Here is a 13,559-nt window from a genome sequence, read left to right on the forward strand (position 1 = left end):
GCTGGATGAGTGGCAAAATGTTATGGGCCCTGATGGCCAAGTGTTAAATATTTTTGACATTTATTGCCAAGACATGCCAACGCATTCATTTACATTTCAAATTTTTACACTCAAAAGCGCTATGTGTGTTTTGAGAAAAGCTCTAGCGTCCGGTGAACCATATGTGTTTGTTGAAAGGTCGTTTTTGTCAAACTTGAACGTGTTCGCAACAGCACAAAAATCGATGGGTTATATCGATGAAGTAGAATGGATGGTATATCATGAGTTGTTTAACCCATTTCATTCGGCAGAAAATTGCCCTGGACTAAGCATACGCAAAGTCTCGTAGCAATGGACTTTCGAATTTAGGATGGATCGACCTAATTGTTACAGAGTAATTATAACTGCGAATTGACAAATGGAAACATGCGCAACGATTTTAGCAAATATTTCTAGCACCATTAACGTCTCTGTGTGTGTTATATTTGCAGTTATCGCAATAAAATGTTTCACTCTTTTCTAGATTTTTGTTTATTGTTCCACACACTCCACACGTCTTCGAAGTGTATGCTTCATTTTGAACATCCAATATGCATTCTGTGTTCGTAGTTCGGTGAGTTAGCCTTTGGCGAAATCTGTAATGTTGCCAATATAGCAGATCCCTTTTGGCTCGCGGTGAAAGCGGTTTTGGTCTGTCTGTCTTTACCAGTTGCGCTACATTGATTTTACCCAGTGCAACATACTCATATTCTTTGACGAGATGTGAGGAAAGCTTTAGGTGAATATCGTCAACAAACGTTTTTAGTTTTAAATGTGTTTTCTTTAGTGATACAATTCGTTCACGTGCTGCTTGTTGTTGCTTTTTGTTTTGCGCTTTAGTCAAATGCATATGGGCATGATCAATTTTATTGTGGAGTTTACTAATCACATACTGCTTGTCTTCTTTAATTCCAACTTGGAAAACACAACAGTCAATAGGGTCATATACTGTAGCAAACGTTCTACCACCAGGATCAATGCCACATACACGTTTCTCTATCGTATTATTTGATGCATTTCTTCGTGTATACTTAGGATCACAAGGAATATTCATGATAAACATGCCATCAGCACGCTTGACAATTTTAACGTCGTGATCAATAGGAGGTATTTTTGTTATCGGTTTAGCCAATTTTAAGAATCGTTCTTTAGGATTTGAACGCTTTTCAAAATTGTCCGGCATCATACAAATGTATCGGTTCTGCATTTGAGTATTATCGATAGAAACATCTTTATCTGACAGACGTCGTATGAACAGTTTTTGAACACAAAAAGATCCCTGTATGATATTCGATACAGACATGGGTCGTTTAAGTTTTGATTTTAGTGACTTAGCCGACTTGTAAGACGTACAAAAGTTTTTGCACGATGTAAGTTTTATAGTTGACATTTTGTTGTTGAAAAACCAGTCATCGTTTTCCATCCTATAATATGGATCAACATCGTTGGCAGTTGTTTTGCAAACAATTTTCTGTAGCTCGAATAGGTGTGGTCGTTGACCTTTTTCGTCTACTAACCACAAGCACCAATTATACGTATAATTTGAAACGCGAAGCATTTCGTTGAGGACTCGTTTTTGATGTTTAGTAGGACGAATTCCAACCGAGAATGATGTAAGAAATTTATCTGATTGTGTCTTTTGCTTTTTGACACTAGCCGACTGTAACAATTGAATCACATCGCAATCAGTTTTCTCGTGATTAACCATATCCTTTCTTCTTATGTGCTCCCACCAATACCACATACTTTTGTGTTTGTGGACGTTTGCAGCATCCCATAATGTAAAATTCTCTCGTTTGCGTTTCATGGCTGTACAATAAAAAGCAGGCAAAAAATGTGTTTGCTTATATACTTATTTTTGATAAACTTATTTCAGGGCGATACGAATGAAACCGTATCCCGACTCAAATGGGTTAAAATCAGAAACAGAGCAGAAGAAAGCGAAATATCGCTAAGATATTTGAAGGAACTTAATAACAATCACGAAAAATGGTTTTCGGGTATGGATCCAAGAAAAGTATTGGTGATAAATAACGATATTGAGAAGTACAATTCATCTGACTATGAAAATGACATTGCTAGAATAAAGTCTTTTGTCAGCGAAATGACTGCCGGGGACTAATTTGCTTAAAAGTGCGAGTTATTGGACACCACAGCCACTTTTTTCTTGTGTGCATTTTTGGTGCGGGATGCGGCGCTATATGATATGCCCGGAAAATGTTCTGACGGTTTAATAAGGGGGGTGGGGTTTTAAAAAAGACCCCCCCGCTAATTTTGCCGGGCTAATTTTGTTTTCAATATACAATGTCAAACACTAATTGTACTACGAGAGTTGTATCGCATAAGTCATTACAAAAAAATGGTATAAATAGGAGATGAATACGTTAGTAAGTCTAAGAACGTTTGTTTGCAAACATGTCTGTGTACAGTCGTTTTGCGAGGCTTAGAAAATCTGAACCACGAGCCTTCAGTCGCTATCAAACTATGGACCAGAGACTTCAAACCTTTGAAGACAGGCCATCCAAACGCAGCGTGTCAAAGGAAGACCTGGCTAGCCAAGGGTTCATCTACGACCCTTGTGTCATCTCCGACACGAGAGAGAATTTCTCCGACACTATTTTTAATTGCGTTAGATGCGTGTTTTGCAATGCGCACATTTCCATTTGGAACATGGACAAAGTAGATGTGAGAGTTAGGCATCGACAGCTGTGCCCCGCTTGTCCTTTTGTGTTCGATTGGAACATGAACAAAGAAGAAATAGTGAGACTCAGTCATCGACGGTTTGGTCGTGCTTGTCCTTTTGAATTTGAATTTCTTGACTATGAGTTATGCGATAGGTACTTGGAAAACGAGTTTGAAAAGCAATATGAAAGAGATAATTATGGAATTGTGGAAACAGAAAGCGATCAAGATGTTCATTCTAGCGATGATAACCAAAAATATTCAAATAAATCGGTAGAAAGTCTTCAAACAAAAGATGACCAAAAGTATGACGAATACGATAATTATAGTGATTTGGATGAGCTGCTAATGGCGAAAATTGACAAGACTTGTACTCGTACCCGCTACAAATCTTATCAAAAACAAACTGAAAAGCAGCGTAAAAAGGCTGAAAACAGGCTGAAAAAGAAACAAAGAACAAAAATACGCAATGCAAAACGAGATCAAAAGCAAACATATTACCAGGACAGAATCGACGATGATAATTACATACCTCAAAAAGGTTCCAATGATCAAGATGTAAAGAAACATGATAGAAAAATGTGTTGGGTTTGCAGAACTAATGATGCTGGCGATATACTGGAAGAACAGGTTTTCGAATCTTACGAACAGTTTTATCAAAAGCAAAAATATTACCGGGGCGAAATCGACGATGATAATCACATATTTCAAAAGGGTTCCAATGATCAAGATGCAGAGATACATGATAGAAAAATGTGTTGGGTTTGCAGAAGCCGTGATATCGATGATATGATAGAAGATCAGTTTTTGCAATCTTACGAAAGTTTTTTGGAGGAAAAATATAAAGAAGAATTCGACAATTGTTTTGCGGACGAAATCAGTGGCATCGATGATGAAAAACAAAATCAGGTTGAACGTCTATGGGATGAAGAGACCGAGTATATTTATTTTTCTGACTATGAGGCATTCGTTCAATACATGGATGAATATGAGAGGCAACATCCATGTATTTGTATAGGAAGTTTAGGTGTATTTTCGATAACGCTACGACTCAAAACATTTGAATATAAGCAATCATAACATGGATATTGAAAATGAACAAAGAAGATGTAAGACTCAGGCATTGACAGTTATGGCATGTTTGTTCTTTTGTGTTCGATTGTGCATGTATGTGTCAATAAAAAACCCTAAAACGATTTTGCGTATTGTTTGTTTTTCGAGAAGTATCAAAAAATAAACACAAAAACACAAGCTATAATACAATACATTTTATTCAACAATCACGATGTGACACAATTTGATGGGTAAATTTTGTCATCGCATTCGCGCTAAACATTTCAAAAACGTGCTCTGTTTCAAGAATATCTTTGGCAATATCTTTTGACTTTTCAGCACCTCGAAAATCAATTGCACCACATATCCAGTTTTCGGCATGAATGAAACCATACAATAAATCGAATCTGCACCGGTTCGCTTTCGTAGCAAGAACGTTCAAGGTTTCTTTTGTCACATCTTTGATCAGAAACGACCAAATTGAAAAGGTTTTTCTTGAAGTACAAGAGTCCATCAGCGCATGTTGAATCTTGATTTTGCTTATGTTTGTTTTGCTGCAAACGAATTCAACAATTTCATCAAATAGACACATTATCAACTTCGTTGGTTGTAGAGAAGCTTTGAGTTTTGCGTACGTTTCGAATTGATGTGCAAAATGTTCTCTTGTATTTATTTCTACATGCTGGAAATCTGTCCACAGACACATAGGAATGCTATTTGTGGTGTAATCCATGTGAATGACTGAAAGACAAATAACTTCAATTTGTTGTTTGAAAATACTTATATAGGAACTTTCCAAAATGACAATGCATCAAAAACTCGTCATGTATATGTTTGTGCATATAGTTGCCCTGTTTTTTCCCTTAGTTTTACATACAAATGCGTTAGGACGTCCTAAACCAAATTTTTATGAACCGTCTTGTTTCAAGCATGTACAGGACACACCGATTGACGTTACGAATGGTTTATTTTATGTGTTGATAAACGTAACCTATGAGTATTTGTCATTATACGACGATGTCAAAGAAAATTTACAATTTTTCAACAAATGGATGAAAAACCCAGAGTTTAGTTTAGAAGGTCATGAGCAACAATGCAAATCCATAGGTCTATCTAGATGTCCGAACAAGAAAAAAGCGTTTTCAAAACCGGTATACAGTGTAGTTGATGGTTTTGTAGCGGGATCAATGTTTATCACTTACGACTTACCAAGTCTTTTAGTTAGATTGCAAATTGAGCCGAAAACGTACTCTATCAGTGAGTTTGTAGAATCTGTGTTTACTGAAATTTACACACACGCTTGGATACCTTTGTTTCCGTACAATTTTTCATTGACATATGATGGAAGTGAAATTTGTGCAAATGGGATGCACGGTCATGCCTTCATCAGATTTAATATTGAACTGTGTACAACGTTCGGAACATGGTGCGATGTGAATTTAGAAGGTGCTAGTCCCGAGAAACAGGATCATGCGTTAACACGAATCAAAAATGCGTTATTGAAGAGAAAAATGAATGATTTGTCAGTCGCCAAGTATATCAAAGAATATGATCTAGGTTTGGAAATAATCCCTTCTAAGTCCAAAGAATTGCGAGACACAATTACACAAATAGAGCAAGAAATGAGTGAGATCCGCTTAAAAATCGATGATAAGTTCGACTTTGACTATGATCAATCTGACGAGAATTACTCTGACGAGGATAACTTTGATGAGGATTACTCTGACGATAATTTGGATGAAAAGCAAAGCGCTGAAAATGTTCCAATTATCGATTTTTCTGACTTTTTTTTCAAAAACACTAAAGTACTGTCAGTAACAAACAAACCTATCGTTGACCCTATCGTAAGCCAAAAAATTCACGATATTCAAAATGCCAATACTTTCGTTAGCCAAACATTTTACGATATTCAAACTTCTACCAACAAGCCAAAAAACAAGATAAGTCCAACAGTTAAAAAAAATACTGTTGTTAACCAAACTTCTCACAAAATTCAAAATGCTCTTACCAAGCCAAAACTCAACGTTAGTCTGCCAGTTAAAAACGATAACATTGTTAACCAACAATTTCAAAATATGCAAGATGCTATCAACAAGCATAAAATGGGAATTAAGCACAACAAGCAGACCGTTGCAGAAGTATCTACGTATGGATTGCAAAATTGTTACTGCATAACATGTAATCGTTCTACTACAATCGGTAAAGTACATAACAATCGTTGCTATTTCATCAACTTGGATTCATCATTCAAGATTTCCTCTAATACGCATTTTTCTCCGTTTCGTGAATACACACTCTTGATTATCAACGAACGTAATCATGCTTTACGTGCGATGCTAAGTCAAATAGTGAAACAAGTGAGTAACGAAGTTATTCTCGCGAAAAAGGCTTCATCATATCGACTTACTGTCTTCAGCACCAAAGATGGCACAACTGTTGATAAGATTTGTATGTCGTTATTCAGAAATACGTATCAAATTGAGAATTGTACCGAGAGCACGAATGCTGTGCTTATAGCGAGAAATGGTCATTTCATTCGCGTACCACAAATACAATTGGCTAATTTCACATACTGCGATATTGGTGCTGTGAAAGCGGAAAATGGCAAATGTTTTCGGATTGATGCAAATTGTTCGCACTCAAGTATTGCGAGTGTTTACGATTTGGATGATAAGTTAGTTTCATATTTGGTTAGCATTACTCAGAACACGGCACACAATATGAGTGAGGCAAAGTTTCAAATAAAAAATATAGATGACAGTTCTGTCACAAGCGAACACTTCATTGTGTACAACAAAAAAGCAATCAGTGAACACGAATGCACGTTTGTCGACATGCGATCAAAGACAATTTCATTCGAAAAATGCAAAAAAGGACTCACAATTTGCGAGGTATTGTTTGGTAAAAGTGCATCGAATGACGAACCGGGACTTAAAAAACTAACGTTGTGGGAAACTGTCGCTGTTAGCGTTGGTGGATTCATTGTGCTTGTGATAGCTGCTATTTGCTTCATAATTGTACTACACAGCATAGCTCGGCATAACGATACTGTTGTAAAGAGTTAACATATATCAAAGCGTTTGTATCCGCTATTGTCATAACTCACAATGACTTCGTATAACAACATGTATACCATTGAACGCGAGAGCATTGGTAACACTCAAGAATTTTCCATCCACGTTTTTAAATGCATCAGCGTTTTGATCAATGAACAAGAACTGCTCGAAAGCATTTTTGAAACCATACTAGACGATATTGGAGACGAAAACGTGTTCATATTCGACTTGACAATCGAGTTTTGTTTCACAACAATAAGTAAAATTCTACATATCAGTCAGCTAAATTCGCAAAACTGTTCGTGTTTTGACATTACTTGTGCTATGCAGGAACAAAGAATCAATTTCACAGCACCAGCTCATCTTCATGTTTTTGTAACAAAAAACGCATAAACACATGTTTAGTCATAATTTCACTATTTCGAGTTGTTGATGGACTACAAAGTTAAACCATGTAACGGTGAGCGCTGCACTCTATGTTCTCAAATAAAGAGTGGAAATAGTTTTCAGTTTAAATGTGGTTTTGTGTATAAGGTGGAAGATGGAGAGAACTTGACTTGTAAATCAAAAGATGTTATATATGTTCTGAAGTGCAACACTTGCGGCGGTGAGTATATTGGCGAGACCGTTAATCTGAGAAAACGCATTCACACACACAACTCTCATATTCGAACAGAGCAGCATTTGTGTCGAGCTACTGACCATTTGATAGAATGTGGGAAACACTTGTGCGATGTTAAGGAACGGTACACTGTATTCGTTTTGGAGACAGAGCGAGACAAGCACGTGCGTAAAGCCAAAGAGGCGTACTACATTCGATTATTCAAGCCAATGATGAACAAGTAAGGCGTGCATTATTTTTCAAGCGTATATATATAGCTGCAGTTAACAAAATAAGCACACTCGCAATCACTTTCTACGATGGCACAAGCAATGTTGACCTCGAGCTATGCTATAAAAACGAACAACCGAGAACGAATACAGCAGTTTGCGAACACTGTACTCAATCACGGCGTGAAAAGGAATTTGGTTTCTGAAGTCGAGTCAGGTGTCTTCTTGTCGCCTAACGATTATTTGAAAATAAAAGAACTTTCAGAGAAACTAAAACAGATTGATGCCAAACTAGCGCAGTACAAAAGCCTCAAAGTAAGAACGCAGAATCTGATAAAGGGCATCAAGAAAACAAAAAACCTGCAGGACGATGTTGTGAAGACTGTGAGCTCTAACGTTTTCGATCGAATTCCAATTGATGTGATTAACAAAATACTCGGTTCTGGGGAAGACGAAAACATGTTTGCGCTAATAGAGCGAATAAAATCTTCCAATGTTGAGGAAAAACGCAAATATGCCGATATCGACATCTCCGATACAGAAATCTCAGATACGCTAAACGATGATGAAAAGGAAATTATGAACGGTCTGGCTGTTAAAAGAATGCGCAAATCTGGTGAAACGAAAGCTGCAAAGAAACCGAAAAAGGAAAAGACTATACTCAGTGATCTAGAATTGAGCGATGATGACGAATGACTACGTTGTTGCAATATTGTATGATTATGTTGACTTGTGTGTGTTACATTTTTTGTATATGTTGTAAATAAATTGTATCAATGAACTGTAAACATTTGTTGCCTTATCAATGGATATTGACGAGGTTTTGATTGTTGACGAAGACGAACAGTTAGCACAAAACACCTACTTGCTTTCACCCATGTACTCTAGACATCACCACGAATGCTCGCTATGCATTTTTCAATACATAACAGAATATGAAGAACCAATACGAATATTCGAAAGCAAGCTAGTAGAAATGAACTCAAAACTCGGGTGTGGAATTCAAACGTGTGTCACAATGGTTCTCAATGAGTTCAAAGACGATGAACGCATGTCGTTGTTCAAAAAATTGACAACTAGCGAAATTACAAGCCATTTTGATTCAGTATTTGGCGATCCTATTTGTGGATACAACCGACTTAAAGCTTACAATTTTTTCTCTCTGTTTGACGAAAGTACGGTTAACAATTCCACATACATCAAGTTTATTTACGATACATACAAACATTCGAGAAACACGTCACTATGTCCTTATTCGCTTCTAGGCGTTTATGTTTTTCTTGTCATGATCAACACTATAGGAGGTGATGCCCAGCTTAAGAAAAAACACGACTTTTTGTGGATGTTTAACTGTCTATGCAATCACAAATTACGGTTTGGAAAATTGAGATAAAAATCTATTTAAGGATAGTTTTTTCTATAGAAACGCTAAACCCGCACACAACCAACAACCATGTCAACCATAAACATTAAAGATATTAATCGTGTCACTGACACCGAAGCCACTAATCGCTTGTTCACTAAACTGAAGTACGATATTGGTATTGAAATCTCTTCAAAGCTCATTCAGTCGCTTAAACAAAGCAAAGACAGGGTTGTATTTTATGTGGGCAAAGAACAAAGATCATACCCAGCAGCAATTGTGAAAATGTTCACTAACGTTAAGACAAATCATGTCAAGATTCAGCCGAAGTACAGTGTTCAAGAATTGATGAACGTGTTTGAAATTCTCATGAACCTGTCTGAGTACCAATGTAACGGTCTCACGCTAGATTACTCGGATTGGCAGTCAATCTCTAGTCTGGTAAACATGATCGAACTCGCTGAGCACCTAGGCATGACAGAAGTGGTGATGTTTCTTAAACGCATTCCACAACTTCTTACATTTCACAACAAAACCGCGTATGATAACGAATTGTTAAGACGAGAAAACGAGTCTAAGGAAAACCAAAAACCAATGTCTGTCAACGAACCTAGCGAAAACGATGAAAAGCGGTCGAGAACTAGAAAGAGAAGCTTTACAAAAGTGTTCAGTCGTAGTTTGAGCCGAAAGCGCAGAGAAGAAAATGTTATGAACTAAATGTCGTATTTTGTTTGTTGTATGTTGAAAATAAAGAGCAAAAACAGTAAACACGCGTGTTTGTTTTCTTCACGCAGCAAGATAAAACCCAAAACGTCAATATACTTGCATCTTCTCTACCAAACTAACAACCAAAACATAAAATGCATTTCAACATTTTATTTGACGATACTATTCAAACAAATACACACACAAGCATGCACTAAAAGTCATAACACTAATCAGTCCAATGAATCCGCTTCCAATCAAATATTTCAGATCTACAAACAGCGCATTTGTTCCCGTATATATGCATGTGCCAGCAACAGTGTACGCAGAAAAGGTGCATGCATGGTGCTACGGCAAAGGTTTTCTCTTCATTGCAGCAAATTATACAAGTACGCGAGTCTTTCACTGCTTGCTCTTTTTCCAGGTGAAGTTGAGCCATACGTTTTTTGCAGTCTTTGCAATCACAGCAACTATTTGCTTGAAAGCGTTCACGAAGTTCTTTCATAACCTGTATGCATTCTTTTCGTATTTTTCTAACAGAAAACCACCATCGTAAGTCTTGAATACAGATAATCGCAAGCATTGTAACACCGATCATGGCTTCTTGTTGTTGTCAAGTTTAGTCTTTTTGCGATCCCAAAAATCTGGGTTTCGTTCTTCGATGATTAATTGAATAAGCAAAATGCCAAGAAATATAGTCGCAAACATCAACAAATGAAGTTAACTCTGCGTAGCGCTAATATATATGCACATTTTGTAACGATTTCGATCACAAACCATTTAAGTGTCAGTTAATATCGGAAAGTGTTACATTTCAAAACATGTACTTTGGACGCAGATGGTCATCTTATGCTCGTCCGCAAATGTCGAAGTATGATCGCATTGAAAAAAGGAAAAGGAAAATCAAGTCACAAGCTGATGCAAAACAGTTGTGGGAAATAGTATCGAAGTATTTGAGCATCACATCAACGGAAAAGCCCAAAGTTAAGAAGTTCTATGCGTATAGATCTGAAACGTTTCAACCGGGTTGGTCAAATTGTTATTTCGAGCCAAGACCTGAGTTTAAGTACGAAATTAAACTAACGTGCTTTGGAATCACAGTTCATCTTAGCGTGTACTTAATGCTTGTTGAAGATGTTGTTGGAAACGTCGAAATCAACGACGATAATTACGCCGATGTCGATCTAATAATACGGGATACACTAGATGAAACGAAACTGCTTTTCAGTATTTCTGATCGAGATGGCGAGACTGAAAAGAAATATGATTTACTGAAATCCAACGGCTGTGCTATGTGCAAGGAAATCATCGATATGATTGGTATCAAAAACATTTTTGATAAAAACGATTTGTTTGTAGAGTTGGAATCAAATGTATCGTTTAGTTTACAGAGCGACCGTGAATGTGATGATTGAACATATGAATAAAACAACTTAACACAAATTTGTCTGTTTTCTACTTTTTATTCAACAAACTCGCTTACAATACTGTACAAACGATGTCCATTTACCAGGTTGATTTGCAACCCAGTCAGTAAGTCTATATTTACGGAACACGTTCTGTAGTTTATTCAGGTGGTAGAAGCCTTCAGCGTTGTAATTCGATATTTCACGTACGACGGCCGCAAACAAAACAAATGCTGTCACAAACACATCCCAGCTCAAACCATTGTTCAGCTTTTGTTCAAGCAACTCGGCGAAATAGTCTTCATCAAAACAAGCTATGGTCAGTTCATCTTTTGTAAGAACATGCATCGTAACAGTGCTATTTACAAGCAAAATCACACATTCGACGATGTCACAAAGAGTGTCATTTGAGTCCTCAAACTGCTTGCATTCCAAGTAATTTGCTACCATCGCAGCCACAAACTCACAGCTGAACATTTTTTACGTTATGACAACTACTGACTTTGCGTGAATGGTTTTATACTCGAGTTAGGCGCTTGTTATTTGAACGGTGGTAGTAGTTTGAAAACGTCTAGATTGAAATCCTTGCAACACATACGCAATAACTATAACTATAACCAAAGAAACAACCACAAATGTTAGTGCAATAAATAAGACCCAAAAGCTGTTTATTTTGGAATCATCGTCACTCGGTGAATCCAGTCCCATACCAGGAATTCTAATCTGACACAGAGTTCGTTTTGTTGTACAATCTTCATACGAAATAGATTTTTCATTCACGTCGATATACAAGCACGTATTGTTCTCATCATATGACACTCGCGAATAGACTATCGCGTAATCGTTTAATTCGAGCGTTTCGTTCAGACTGTCAATTTTGAACATCAAATTTTGAGATATTGCATTCACCTTCGGGTCGTGCGTTCTGTTAATCAGATAGTCAAAAGCGTTTTGAAACTCTTCTTCTGTTTGCAGCACTGCTGGTAAGCACTGGCCATCTTCACTCACCACGAAACAAGTTTTAGGTGATGTGATCGACGCTGCTGCGTTTTCGTCAAATGAACATGTCTTGTACGCACGCGGATTGAAAGGTGACACAGTCACAAACTCTCCTCGATCCGCTTTTAGCAGCGCTACGTTAGCCGTTTCGCATGAAATGCCCAAATATTTTCGTTTGAACAAATGAACGCATTGAGCAGGCCTATCTTTGTTGTTGAACAGCGCTATCTTGATAGAACCTTGGATGTTGTTTAAAATAAATTCGTTGCTTACTTGAGTGAAAACCGTTTTTAGATGAATGTTTTTATGTCCAAAAATGACCACATCGTATGCATTATAGTCGGTGCTGTTTACAGTTTTACGTACATTGACGTTCGTTGAAAACTGGTTTCCAACTTTGAACTGTTGCTCAATACTGATAAAGTAGCAAGATCCATCATATATTTTACCAATACTTTTAGTCGGATCACACACATTGCAATAACAGTTTTGTAAACCGTAAGAAGAAACGCTTTGAACTGTTGTGTCTGCGCGGACAACAATGAAAAAACACAAAATGATAAACGCCCGCATGCTTGGCTCAGAACATCAAGAATGACAAGATCCGTTTGTTTAAGTGTGTTTTATATTTATTTTAGTTCTTATGATCTTTTTATTACGTACGACATAAATCCTATTATTCCAAAAACGATTGCAAACACGACTAGAATGCAAAACACAACGTCGACAGATCCTTTTTCGCCATGTTCGTTAGCCTTTGTGGTTGTTGAGCCATTGGTGGTGATATTACCACTCGTTATGTTATCGATTTCACTGTAGTTCTGTTGTGTGCTAGTTTTGTTTGCAACTCTCGATGTGGTTGTTGAAGAAACACTTTGAACTGTTGTGTCTGCGCGGACAACAATGAAAAAACACAAAATGATAAACGACCGCATGGTTGGCTTAGAACATCAAGAATGACAAGATCCGTTTGTATAAGTGTGTTTTATATTTATTTTAGTTCCTGTGTTTTTTTTATAACGTTATACACAAATCCTATAAGTCCAAGAACGATTGCAAACACGGCTAGAATGCAAAACACAACTTCGATTATAACAAGGACAGATCCTGTTTCGCTATTTTCGTTAGCCTTTGTGGTTGTTGAGCCATTATTTGTGATATTACCACTCGTTATGTTATGGATTTTACTGTAGTTTTGTTGTGTGCTAGTTTCGTTTGCAACTATCGATGTGCCAAGATCGCTATTTTCTTCAACCTTTGTGGTTGTTGAACCATCGCTAAGGGCATTGACAACTGATGTGTTATGTTTTTTACTTAATGTTTTAGTGGTATTTTCGTGTGCAACTCTCAGTGTTGCTTGCGTGCTTTTTTTGTTAACCTTTGTGGTTGTCGAACCATTGTTGGGGTTATAAGCAAGCGTTGTGTTTTCCATTTCGCTGTTTGTGT

The sequence above is a fragment of the Dreissena polymorpha genome, chromosome 13 (genome assembly GCF_020536995.1).
Source record: "Dreissena polymorpha isolate Duluth1 chromosome 13, UMN_Dpol_1.0, whole genome shotgun sequence".
Lineage (NCBI taxonomy): Eukaryota > Metazoa > Mollusca > Bivalvia > Myida > Dreissenidae > Dreissena > Dreissena polymorpha.